This window comes from Drosophila serrata, unplaced genomic scaffold (assembly GCF_035046125.1).
Source record: "Drosophila serrata isolate PLE 108 unplaced genomic scaffold, ASM3504612v1 contig_171, whole genome shotgun sequence".
Classification (NCBI taxonomy): domain Eukaryota; kingdom Metazoa; phylum Arthropoda; class Insecta; order Diptera; family Drosophilidae; genus Drosophila; species Drosophila serrata.
This window is the reverse complement of record NW_028257069.1, coordinates 338,568-352,392: the sequence shown is the minus strand read 5'-3', so window position 1 is coordinate 352,392 and position 13,825 is coordinate 338,568. Positions and strand designations below refer to the sequence as shown.

Here is a 13,825-nt window from a genome sequence, read left to right as displayed (position 1 = left end):
ATATACGAGTGAGAGTATAAATACATTGAGTGATGAGTGATGAGTATATATACTTTAACTGCAAAATTTTATTCAGATAGCTTTAAAACTTGCCGAAGCACAGACGGACATGTTTTGATCGATTCGGGTGATGCTGATTATGAAAATATGTACTGACCAATTATTGATTTCTTCTAACTCATCTCTGTCATCCTGATCTAGGGTGTCGAATAAATATTTGTACGCTGTTCCTACAATATTTACCAGACCTCGTTTGTTTCTCTTCATTATTCTCAAACCATTTATTTGCGTTTCTAGTTTTTCGGCCAAGTAATCAATTTGGATTACTTCGGGAAAATATGTCGCCTCTCCAATAAATTCTCAAACATTTGTATGGTCTTAGTTATGTTTATGCTTAAGTAGTGATATTCGTAACTTGTGGGTATCTCCGTAACTCCTGTTTGGAATAATAGGTATCCATTTTTAGCACTAATTGTGTTTACTTCTATGCCTTCTACTGCCTTGGACTATGGTGATGAGAGTGATGATTGCCAGACATATAATCATTACGGGGAATACAGGGCATCTCTTAATCTTCTTCGATGGGTCTGGAATTATCGTATTTACTTTGTTAGTCTTCTTTTGTTTCTTGAATTTGAACTTGTAATGTACGATTTTCCAGCCTCTATTTCTTTCCTCAAAGTGTTTAACGTTCACTTGTCTAATCTGACCTGTTTTTTTTAAATGGGTTGGTCACCTTACTTTTGACTAATGGGGATTGCCTACATTTTGTATCGACTTCATAACTATGTCTGTTATTTAGATTTTCAATTTTGTTGATTTTATTTTGTTGTACTTTATAATCGTGGATTCCTGCGTATCGAAAAATATCTGCTGGAGTTCTTTTAGTGGTATTGTGCTTTGTTTTATGATTATAAACATACAGGATCATTTCAAATTTTGTACATCAATCTTTTTTATTTTGTTCACTACCAATAATTCTGAGCTTCTCATTTACTGTTTTATGAAACCTTTCTATGTCAGATACACCATTTTTGCTTGTCGTGATGGTTATATCTGCGCCTTCTGATCTTAGCCAGTTTTGCAATGCTATACACATAAGAGCTGAATCTTTATCCGCTTTTAATTCTTACGGTTTTCCCATGTCATTAAATATCTTCATGGGGACTCTCTTTGCTTCTAGCCAATCTTTACTTTTTTCTTCAATTAGGGTAGCGAATTTCGAATAGATATCTATGCAAGATAGGAAGGTTTGGTTCCCTGTTAGATAGAAGACAATCACCTATTTTTCTCTAGCGCTTAGCACTTCAGGTGTCATTTCAAATAAAAGTTTCTTATTCCTATGTTCAGTTTTAGCTATGTTGCAAACTTCGCATTCATTATTCATTGATTATATTCTGAATGAGTTTCTGACTCTCAGGATAGTAATATTCTTCTCTAAACCAATTAATGGTTTATTCTTTACCTGGGTGTTCTTTAATATTAAATTCTACATATGTTTGTCACAATATCCGTTAACTTCTGAGTATATCGCAACAATTTTGTGAAACAATTAGGGCTTATGATTTCAATATATGCTCTTTGGAATGTCAGAAAGTCGTCGTCATCTGGGAAATAACGAGTGCTTTTCTTTGTGCACAAATATTCTTTGATGAGGGTTTTGGCTAACTAGATCGTCATATCTTTACATGTGAATTTTATTTTTAATTTATGAAAATAATGACTTGTTCTAACTGTGTGTGCTTCTCCGTTTTCTATCTATATTTGCATAGAGAAATAGTTTAAGGGTGATTCGGCAATGGAGATGTAATTAAAGTTATCTTCAGCAGTACTATACATTGTTGCATCCATGCTGTCCGCAATTTCGCCAACCATGGCTTTTTCTATTACTGTGCAGGAAAGAGCATCCGCTACATAAATTTATTTGCCTGAAAGATACTTAATTTTGTAATAAAATTAATTCAATTTGATTTTCTACCTTTGCAATTTCATGTTGGGTTCTTTAATATTGTTAAGCAACACCATAAACTACTGGTTAATATTTCAAACTGCCTTCCAAATATGTATGACCTGAAATATTTCTTTGCCCAAACTATGAATAATAATTCTTTCTCGATAGAAGCGAATTTTGTCGCACGTTCATTCAGCTTTCGGCTAGCGTAGCAAGCGAGCTTATGATTTTGTGACAAAACAGCACCGGTTGCTATATTACTAGTGTCAGTTGTTAGGGAAAAGGGTTTTGAAAAATTTGGATAGATAAAATTGGATCTGAAGTTATCAGTACCTTTAATTTTTCAAATGACTCTATGTAATCTCTGTATTTGGAATCGAATGCCGCTCCTTTTTAACTGATTTTATTTGTTTAGGAGTTTTTTGTAATGGGAAATTTGTGATTGCGTTCGTTTTGTTTGGGTTAGGTGAAATTCCATTAGTAGTGATAATGTGTAAATAAAGTGCAGTAAATTATACTATCATCCAAGTATACTAAACAATACTTGTAGATTAAATCTTCTAACAAATTGTTCATGCATCTCTGAAAAGTTGCCGGTGCATTTTAAGGCCGAAGGGCATGCGGGTATATTCGTAGTGCCCATGTTTGGTTGAAAATAGATTTTTCCTCCATCTGAACTTGATGGAAACCTTTAGCTAGATCAATAGTAGTGACATCTTCCCAATTTGGCAAGTATTTCATCCATTCTAGGAATCGGATATTTATCATTTATTGTTATTTCATTGAGATTCCTGTAGTCAACTACTAGTCTGAATTTTTGTTTTCCTGAGGCGTCTGCCTTCTTTGGGACCACCCAAATAGGTGAACAATAGAGGGACTTTGATTTTCGGATAATGCCCTGCTCTATCATTTCCATAATTTGTTTGTTTACTCCCAGATCAACGCTCTGGGGGTATTTGTATGGTTTGCGATAAACCATATCTTTATGCTGAGTTAGGATAACATGCTTAATAATACTAGTGAAAGTCAAATTCTCACCTTCTCTGTACTGAATGCCTCTATATTTGCATAGGACCTTCTTTAAACATTCTATTTCATTAACATTGTGATGTTCGAGTCTAAACTTGTAACATTCGCGTTATTCGTTATTGATCGCGAAGTTAATTGTTTCATCAGCAATGGATGTGGGATCGGATTGCATTGCATCTGCATCCTCTGCATCTTTACTGTTTTCAGAAGTAAGGCACTTCAGGGGTGCGGTCTTCTCCATTTTTTGTTTTGTTTTGGTGTTAACCTTTTTTTTTGTTTTGGACTGAGACACTTTGCTATTGAGGTCTCATCCTTTTTAATTGGGTCAAGGCATCTTGTTGATGCGTTTTCGCCCTTTTTCTCCTCATACCTGAATTTATAGGTTTTTGAACCTTAGGTTACAGTCTCCTTCTCATAGTCAGTCTTTGCTTTAGTATCTTCTAAATATTGACGACCTAACAGGAAATCATAATTGTGGGAGAATTTATGCACATCGAATCGCCATGTTTCACAATAAAATCCATCAGTGACTTGAGCTTTTGTCTGAAAACACGGGCTGTGATGTCATGCCTATCCCTAGACGATTGTCCAGGAAATAACAGCTGCACTATCTCGTCCCAAGCTGGATTGCATGTGAAGGTGATAAATAAGTCTGGACGGCCGAAGCAACGAACATATGCCATGGCATCTTGAGCATATTCCTGCATGTGGCGTGGACTACCTATGTATGAGGATGGCAAAATCGTGAGCTTTTCAACGTTGGTTGTATTACGGTTATTCATCACAGCATCCCGCAAATGGATATATTCCTCGGACCGAAGTTTCGTCTGATTCAATCGGAGGAACAGCAAACGTTCTGTTTCAATTTTTGCATACATATCGACATGGTTACATTGGGCTTAATCATTATGATTTTGATTAAGTTTACTGGGCCCTTAATTGCAAAATTTTTTAGGGTTGCTTGGATTACGATGCTGGTTATTTCTATTTCTATTACTGGCTTAATTATAATTCTGATAAGTCGACGAATAGTAAGCACTTGTATTATTTCTGTGGTTGTAATATCTTTCATTGTTGCTTTGGTTTTTGTTTCCCTTGTTCTTGCGATAATGATCGTTAAGTTTTTGTAAATAAATGTCTTCAGGATTTGCATTATAAAGACCGAGTTCCATGGTGGCTTGTTTTAGCTTTGGGATAGTGTCGATACATTCTATCAGGTAGTTTCTTATTTATTGTAGTTTTGATAGTCCATTTTAACATATCAGAATAGTTACTCAGAATTACAGGGTTACTTTCTAGTTCGAACTTATCAAAGATATTACGATGCTGCACTTTCAGCATCTGGATGAACTTACTAATGCTCCCGGGGTATGGCGTCTTTTCTAGTTGTTTCACCAGCGGCACGTATGGTCTGTGGTCCTTAAATGAAGTGGAAAATGCTTCTCGGATCTTCATCCATGAGGTTGCTCCTGCTTGAGTCATAGCTTCCAATGCAGTATCTACTATCACTCGCTTGATAGCGCCGTAAATGATGTGAGCTTGACGGGCATCTTGTGTTGGGTAGAGGGTCAATAACTGATCGACTTGGTTGATGAACACTGATAGCTTTCCCGATGTGCCATCGTAGTAATGTAGCTCTTTGATTTGGCTTAAGTGCTGATTCAAATGAAGCTTGCCATTTTTTCTCTTTGTAAGTTTTAGTTGTATTAAAAAAGTCACAGAATTAAAAACTCGAATTTGAATTTTGTTTCCGACCGCACGGGATTTTCGTTTAGAATACTACTTGCACGTAGATGCTTTAGCGGATCAAACTTTTTTAATCACTGTTTTAAATCGCTGGTCTGGGTAGCTCGTTGTATAGCGTATCTTCAAATTTGACCAGTTCCGTACTAAAAGGAATCTTTGGTCCTACCTACTGCGCCAATTAAATACTTTGTTATTCGTAAGTTTAAAAAATATTATATTTTATTTAAACCGAATTATTACAGCATATTTTTTATTGAAAGACACCGACCAATTAATTTCGTGTCTCAAACTGAACTCATCTTATTGAACTAGGAAGGTTGACGTTCAAGCCTCGGTCTCGAGCTTTTGTGGTTTTCGAAGATCCTAAGAGAGAGCTTAATTGATTCTTTCTTGGATACAAGTGCTCTTTTGAAGTTTGATAATTTTGTTAGTTAGCGTGTCTGAACTTTGAGCGTGTGAACGCGACAAATAGGAAAGGATGTTTAGACAATAAAATTTTGTGGTCTACTACTGTGGACTTGTGTTATTCTATTATCGGACTTGTGCGGAGTTGTGGTGTCCGATGGCCGTTATGATTCGATGATGATTCATAGTTTTACATATGTGGTATAAGTAGACATGTGCTATAGTCTTGCGGTATTTTTCTTGAATTTTTAATTGTTTATAAAATTGGTATAAATACTGCGATTAATGTCAAATTTGCGTCGTTTTGTTGGATTATTCGTTCCCAACGAGATGCGAATTTTAAAATGCCTCTCATAAAAACTCGCTTCCCTCTGGGCAAAAAACTGGCAGAGCCAATTTTCGCAGGACTCTCTTGGGGATAACTTTAGGCTACCAAGCGCGTTCACCATGGACAGAAATAGGTGGTAATCACTAGGTGCGAGATCCGGACTATAAGTTGTATGCAAAAGAACCTCCCATTCGAGCTCCCGGAGCTTCTGGCGCGTCATCAAAGATGAGTGTGGTCTTGCGTTGTCCTGATGGAAGACAATTCGGCCTCTGTTGATCAAGGATAAGTGCTGCCTTCAAGCGGTCCGATTGTTGGCAGTACAGCTCCGAATTGATCGTTTGGCCATAAGGGAGCCGTCCATAGTGGATGATTACCACCCAACACACCAAACACAGAAGAGCCTTCCTGGCCGTCAATCCAGGCTTGACCACCGTCTGGGCCGCTTCACCGATTTTCGACCACGACCGTTTGCGCCTTACGTTGTCGTAAGTGATCCACTTTCCATCACCAGTAACAATACGCTTCAAAAATGGTTCGATTTTGTAGCGATTCAGAGGCGAGTCGCATGCATCGATACGGTCAAGCTTTTTTAAATGGTTTATTACGGTTTGATGACTCATGCCCAGCTCTTGACCAATGCTACGGCTGCTAATATGCTGATCTTATTCGACCATTCAGCGATTTTATCGCAATTTTCCACGACACGACTTCCGGAGCGTGGTGCATCTTCGACCACCTCCACACCACAACGAAAACGTTGAAACCATAAACTGCACAAATTTTATAAGCGGCTTGAGATGCCTTTTTGCCTTTATCGTAGTAGTACTGTAAAATATGCCGTATTTTCTCTATATTTTCCTCTATGTGTGCGAACCGTAAGTGTATAATGATCTAACTCAGGCACCGTTGAACGACTGAACGTCTTCAAACGACAGGTAATGTCTTTTCCCTCCAAAATACTCCTTCGTTTCTGTATAGATCGATGACACCTCCTGGTCCTCAATCCGTTTATAGTAATACATTTTCTGGGGACATTCTTTGAAGATCGAAAAATATGTTTATCTTATAGACACGGAAACAAAAAAGCAACGCACATGACCAAATGTGGTACCCTTGCTATTTAATCATTTCGACAATCTTATGAAAAGCTTCATTATATATTAAGTCGGTCACAACATTTTTTTCAAAGACTGTCAAAACACAACAAAAACCAAACGATGTTTATTTATTTTTGTATCCACTTCGCCGCTGCAGAGGCCGTGGGTGTTGCTGTTGCCGCTTAATTTGTTGGCCATCATATAGGCACCGCTCACCGTCGGCATACACACAGCGAGCATTCCTCCGCGACCAAGAACCGAACTTTTAAGTCCAGCTCTTCGGCATGGAACAATTAAACACCTGCCCCGAGATTAAAGCCCCATCACAATAATTAACATTAAATACGTATCTAAGCTCAGTACCTCCACTACCAGGTTCCTCGCCTAGACTAACTCGGTCAGTTGTTAAAATGGCGCAAAATGAGATAGAAGTCGCTCTCAACCGGTTTATTACCACAACTGACTGTGTCAGTATATTCGAAGCGAATATCCACACTCCAGACTGAAAAATTCTCCCCTTTCATGTGTCAAGTCCATAGGGACTAAATCCGGCCCCTGTGGGAGCTGCTTCGAACTGCTCTCCACGTCCAACGAAGGCAAGGCCACCTCGACAGTGCTGGAGTCAAAGTACAGCTACTGTTATTCCGTTTATTCCTGGTGTGTTGCCAACGAGCGCCCCAATTTTCAGGCTCAATTAGTACGAGACCCGAGCTGTTCCTGCCCCCAAGGGGTGTGATCTCTGTTTCGGCGGGAATCACCCTGCTCGCTTATGTCCACGTTTTCTCGAAATGGATGTAAATGGTCGCTCCGACTACATTAAGAGGAAGCAGCTTTGCCTAAACTGTTTTGCACGAGTGTATCAGCAACGGGACTGCACGAGTGCCCACAGCTGCTCCACCTGCCATAGCCGGCATCACACTCTTTTACACCGCGGTAACCCCTTCTCAACCGCTTCAAGTCCCTCATCGACGCACCAACCCGCGCCCACTTGATTGATGTATTGATAGAGCCGATATGCTTCCGTCTTTCCTTCTTGGCAACTCCAAAACTAACAACTGCGGGTCGCTTTTCGGACAGGAGACTATTTTCGGATGGTTGCTGACAGGCCCTCTGTCTCTTGCCACTCCCCGCAGTGTGAGTGTCTTCTCCACACGAGTGCCTTGTGGCCACGACCAGTCGCTGGATCAGCTCCTCACGGAATTCTGGGAGGTGGAGGAAGGTCCGACAAGTAACGTCCCGGCAGCCAATGAAGTCTGTGAGCGCAATTTTGTCCAGACTACCCTGAGGGACGTGACGCTCCACCTGCGCGACCCCGAGTACCTGGGTTCCGAACTAGCTTCTTCACGATCGCTCGCCCTGGCCCAGTTCCAACGTAATGAGCAGCGCCTTAAAAGCCCGGTATGACGCAGTGATTCAAGAATACTTTGACTTGGGTCACATAACCGAAGTTTCTCCAATTCTCCATTCAGCATCCTACTATCTTCCGCACTATGCGGTGTTCAAGCCCGAAAGGACGACCACCATGGTCCGGGTAGTATTTTACGCGACCAGCCCTTTCGCAAACGGAACCAGACTGAATGACATTCTTTATGCAGGCCCGGTCCAGCAGTCCGACCTGACCATTCAGATTCTAAAGTGGTGGTACTTTAAGTTTGTATTCAACGCTGAGATCGAGATGTATCGGCAGATTTGGGTAAACCTTAAATTTACCTGTCTCCAACGTATCCTATTTCGCAATTCCGATGGGGAAGTCCGCGACTACGAGCTAAAAACCGTCACCTTGCGATTCGTGCTCTGCAACAGTTCACCGACGACGAAGAGTCGAGGTATCCGCAGGCTAGTCAAACTATCCGACAATTTATATATGTCGACGACGTTCTAACGGGGCCAGACTTCAAAATTTAAGCGCAGAAGGCAGTCCGCGAGCTGGAGGGGTCTCTGGGTTCGGCAGGGTTCCCACTCAGAAAATTGACTTCCAATTGCAAGGCGGTTCTGACCGACATTCCGAGCGACCATCTCCTCCGGGCCGACTTCCTTGAAATAGAGGCTTAAAGCACAGCCAAGACTCTTGGAATACGATGGAATCGGAATTGGAATCTTGAAATTGACCAGGGGATCGTCATTCACGAAGCGCCAGGTCCTATCCCAGATTGCCAAGTTATTCGATCAAGCGGGTTGGCTCGCCCCCTTTATTGTGCGGGCGAAGATGCTCATGCAGAACATTTGGGTCCAGGCATTAGGGTGGAATGACGTCCTCCTCAAGGTCTCTCTCAACGATAGGTTGAGTTCATAGGGAACCATCTGCGCTCGAACAAGTCCGCATTCCTCGATGGGTCGCGTTTCGACCACATCTGAACATCGAGCACCATGGGTTCTGCGCCGCTCCGGAAAAGGCGTACGGCGCCGCCATTTATGTCCGCATGGAGGTTGGGTCCACGGTCATGACGAACTTGCTAACGGCAAGGACGCAAGTGTCCCCAATCAGCGCGGTGTCACTCCCTTGGCGGGAGTTGTGCGTGGCCTTATTGTTATCCTGGTTGCACAAACCAGCGTGTCACTGGACAACGTTCGTGGCCAACCGAGTAACGAAGATTACCCAGCTGACCGCGGTGGAGAGATGGGCACATGTTCGCTCCGATCAGAACCTGGCAGATCTCGCTAGCCGGGGGGTAACGCTCCAAAACCTCGCGGCCATTCAGTTGTGGTGGCACGGTCCCGCCTGGATGCAGAGGCCTCGCTGCGAGTGGCCCACTCAAGGCAGTGGTTCTCCCGTGACTTAGCTCGAGAAGCGAGCCGTTAAGGTCCACGCCGTGAAGGCTCCCCAAAAGATATTCTGGAGTGGTTCTCCACACTCGACAAGGCGTTGCGGGTCCTCGCCTATGTCCATCGCTTCTTTCAGCGCACTCAGAGGAGCGAGATTCCACCTGATGATCCCCTGACCGCCACTGAAATTGCGGCAGCCGAACGTCTCCTGGTGGCTGCCTCGCAACGCCACGTTTGTTCCTCCGAGATTAACTGCTTAAGCCAAAAGCGTCCACCACCAGCAGCCAGTCCCATGCTAAATTTGAACCCGTTTCTTGATTCGCAGGGGCTCATGAGAGCCTGCGGACGGGTCACGGCCTCTGACATTCTCCAATATGACGAGCGGCACCGTATAATCCTCCCGTACAACTGCCAACTGCCGGTCTCGCCTTCTTGTCCACTTTACGCATCGCATAACGCTACACGGCGGTAATCATCTGACAATCCGTCTGATCCGTTCCAAATTCTGGATTCCGAGGGTGAGGAATTTGGTCAAATCGGTCATCTATTCGTGCAAGGTGTGTGTCATCCACAAGAAGAAGATGCAGACGCAACTCATGGAAGAGTTGCCTAAGGAGAGGACGTCGTTCTCTCGTCCCTTCACCTACACTGGTATGGACTACGCCGGCCCTTTTGACATCAAGAACTACACGGGCCGAGCCTGTCTGATTACAAAGGGGTATGTTCTAGTGTTCGTGTGCTTCGCCACTAAGGCCATCCATTTAGAGCCTACGTCCGACCTTACGACGGAAAAATTTCTAGCTGCTTTCGCCCGTTTCGTGTCCCGTAGAAGATGGCCCCGCCAAGTTCAATCGGACAACGGAAGGACCTTTGTAGGAGCGGCTGCCCTCATCTCTCGTGATTTTCTCCAATGCCTGAAAGGGACTGTGATTAGCGCCTATTGCCATCAACAGTTTCTTTGGCATTTCATTCCTCCGGGAGGCGCCCACATGGGAGGCCTGTGGGAGGCAGGCGTCAAGAGCTTTAAGACCCTGTTTTACGGTCAAGTCCACGGCCACGCGCAAATACACATTTCAAGAGCTGTCCACGCTCTTGGCGAGAATCGAAGCATGCCTGAATTCGCACCCGATCGCTTCCATGTCCGAAGAACCCGCCGACTTGTTGGCACTTATTCCTGGACACTTTCTTGTTGGAGGGCCCTTCTAGCCACGGTGGAACCCGAAATAATCTGTAGATCCAATACGAAATTCGCACTCGTACCTTCATTGTTCTTCGTCATTCGGGCAGTCATACCCAGCACGATAACTCCCCGTCCACGCACCGCTATCGCACAAGAAAACAGATGTACTCGAGGTATCTTATCCAACCGTTGCCGAGTCTGCAGGGGGATCCACCCACTATGAAAATGCCTTTGTTTTCTGCGCCTGAGTGCTGAGAAGCGGCTACGGGCGGTCCTCGCTAATAAGTACTGTCCCAGCTGTTTGACCCACGAGCATTGTGACGGAGCGTGTCGGCGAGGGGACTGCTGCAAAACGTGTGGCCAGGACCATAAGACTCTGCTTCACCTATCCGAGCGACCACTGGCTCCGCGCCGGCTGCGGCAGAATGCTCGCCGGCCTCGGGACACCGTCGCCTCCTTCTCGGCAATCTGCAGCCGCTCCCCGGACGCCCTCCGCCACTCGACGGCCGACCCCCGCCCGTACACCAGCGTCCATCGCGCAAAGGCAACCGTCCACCATTTGCCAGGGGCGCCCGCTGCTGCAGCGACACAGCGTCAATGTCCTTCCTACCGCGCTGGTACGGATTGAAAACGTACCGCGCACCTTCGACACGTCCGCGCTCATCGACCCGTGCACGCCTACGAGCTGCATCGACGCGTCGCTGGCAGCTAGCTTCCGTCTACCCACCACTAACTTTGGCAGTGAGCAAATTAGTTCGGCCACTGTGGGCTCCAAGACGGAAAGGGATGTCCGTTTCGACGTGGTATTCAGTGTGGAGCCTCACGTGCGCATCCGCACTCCAATCCGGGAGCTAAGCGAGACGGTGCGGGCCCACTTCCGCGACATCACCCTGGCCGACGAGCGGTTCTATCTACCGGCGCCCATCTCCGTGGTCCTAGGCGCGGATAAGTTCTCGGGAGTGATGCGGCCCGGCTTTCTGCAGATCCAGGATGGACTGCCAGTGGCCCAAAGCACCGTCTTCGGTTGGGTTGTGTCTGAAGCCTGCCATCAGCCATAGCTGAAACGACCCTGTTGCAACCCGAGCGATTGTAAGGGGAGGCAGGATGTTTACGTGAGGGGCCCACTGAGCCGCCTCTGTTCAGGAGCGAGCTTTCTGTCCCCGGCTTGCTCTCGCACTCCAATTATTGCCGATCTCCCGCTCACGCTTTAACGAGGCAAAGCGACCGGTTCTAAGTTATGTTTTAGTCTTATGTAAGCAGCGAATAAAAGCTGACGCTGAAATATCAACGACGTTCCCGCCTTTGCATTTTCAACCCTGACGGGTTAATTATTCGACAGCGACGTTGGAAATATTTGGCCTCCGATAAGGAATCTTTGTGGGCAGGATCGCCCTGCTAAACAAGGTGTTCCAATGTTTAAAAAATCCACGTTAATCTCTGGCTTTATTCACCGTGCACAAAATATTATAGATAAAGTCCAGTTTAGAATTCAGGCGGACTCAAAAATCCTGAACAGGAGAAATTACTGCACTGCAACTTCAGTTTGAGAGTACTGGTGTGTCGGACACACTGTGTCCCACGTTCAATCTGCACAACGTCTCTATTCCACAATCACCTCAAGGTTAATAGTTCGATCTTGGACAAGCGGCCCACTTAGAAGCATCATACAATAAAGATCGCAGCTACATGCCGTTCTAAAATTAAGAAGCTTAACTGGCTGCTAAAAGTCTTCTAGCAAGCTCAGCCTTGAGAACAAATTGCTCGAATTATGGGGCATGGCTTTTGACACCAACGTCATGAGGGTTCAACGTTTCCAAAACCGAGCGCTGCGTATCGTTACAATTGCTTCATGGAAGCGACCTACACATACCTACTGGGGCAAATTAACCACCACTCAGGTCGGTATAATGAACGCCTCGCAGCACATACAAACCAGCTAGCAGCATCATTGGTCAACTCGACGATCAAATGGCGACTCAAGAAAAGTCATCACGGCGACCTTTGAACAAGAGGACGACACATTTCTCGTGTCTTTATATTGTAATCTCTTCTTTGTTGTTTACATGTCATTAAAACTGATATTTCCTTTTCCTATTATGTTTTCATGGCTCTTCGTCCTCAATGTAAACAAAGTCTCAAGTTAGTTGATCAACGTAAATTAATTTTATATGTTTAAATAAAAAAAAATTGCAGGCTGTATAAGCGAGCTGGTGACCGCAATTCCGCTGAGAACTTTTGGTTTTGTGTTCTTAGAAATGAGTTCTCCGGCTATTTGGATCCCTATGGGTCAGTGATCGCGAGAGCTTGCCAAAGGTTTACTTTGTGGGATGTATGGGTGTAAAAATTAGATGACGATATTCAGGTTTATTTCTAATTGGATGTTCCTATACCTTATGGTTTTCTTTACAGAGGTATGACAATATATATAAGATAAAGATTATTAGTTATTTTTTAATAAGAAAAATAATCTTTATTGAATTGAGTTGGATAAAAAACTGAATACGCTTAAGCTTTACAATCTTTTATTTAGGCTACTTGTTCTTCCATCGTTGTCGCCGTCCCTGCTGCCGACGGTACTTTTTACGTTCTTTGTTCTCATTAGCTGCTTAAGACGATTTGTAACTATTGACCGCTTCTAATTACAATTGGTTAATGCATTGTCAGATGCCCTAGATAAGGTAAGCCACATGCGCTGAGCTTGCATCTTTTTGGGTAGCGATCGTGGGAACACTAATCCGGGAGTTTCCTGAGTTGGTAGTAGATTGAATTTCTAGTTTCTTCACCCAGTTGCACCATATGTACTGAGCTTGCATCTTCTTCAACGATTGTGGAGTCTAGTTTGTTATCTCTCCCCTCCTTAAACGCGACTGTCTTCGGTCGCAAAGTAAAAGAGTACCGGTCCGGGTTGTGTAGGCTTTTCCTGTTCCTGTTTTTCCTGTTCTTTCCGTCTGTTTACATTTTCGTCGGAGTTCTGTGGCCATGCCTATTATTACAACCAGGAGGATGATGGTAGATCCATAGCTAACAGAAGCTGTTTTTGTTGCAAGTTGGAGTTGAAAATAGTTACATATTTCCTAGGTCTGGCAATGGATACCTTAAACGGAACATAGAGCATAGGGCGTCTTCACGAAATTTGTCACATAAAATTTTATCCACTGATGCCCCGTATGACATGTTGAATTTGTTCTCCAATTCATCAAAAAAGTAGTGCAACTGCATGTCACCTATCTTAGGATACATAGCTCCTGTTAAAGATCATGCATTGGCCGCTTGTCACAGTAAGGTAAATCTAGGCGATTTATTATCAGCGTATATGCGGACGTAAT

The 13,825-nt window shown here is 44.0% G+C and overlaps 1 protein-coding gene and 1 long non-coding RNA gene across 24 annotated transcripts in view; both read right to left on the bottom strand.

Moving 5' to 3' along the window:
- LOC110185344 (aminopeptidase Q) overlaps positions 1-13,825 on the bottom strand; it is a 280,831-nt gene that overhangs the window by 30,900 nt on the left and 236,106 nt on the right. The gene's annotated exons all lie outside the window — the stretch shown is intronic.
- On the bottom strand, positions 252-1,588 carry LOC147644472 (uncharacterized). Its single transcript, XR_015270452.1, has 2 exons — positions 1,466-1,588; positions 252-587 (listed from the first exon to the last, which is right to left on the bottom strand). It is a non-coding gene; the product is annotated as an uncharacterized LOC147644472 (long non-coding RNA).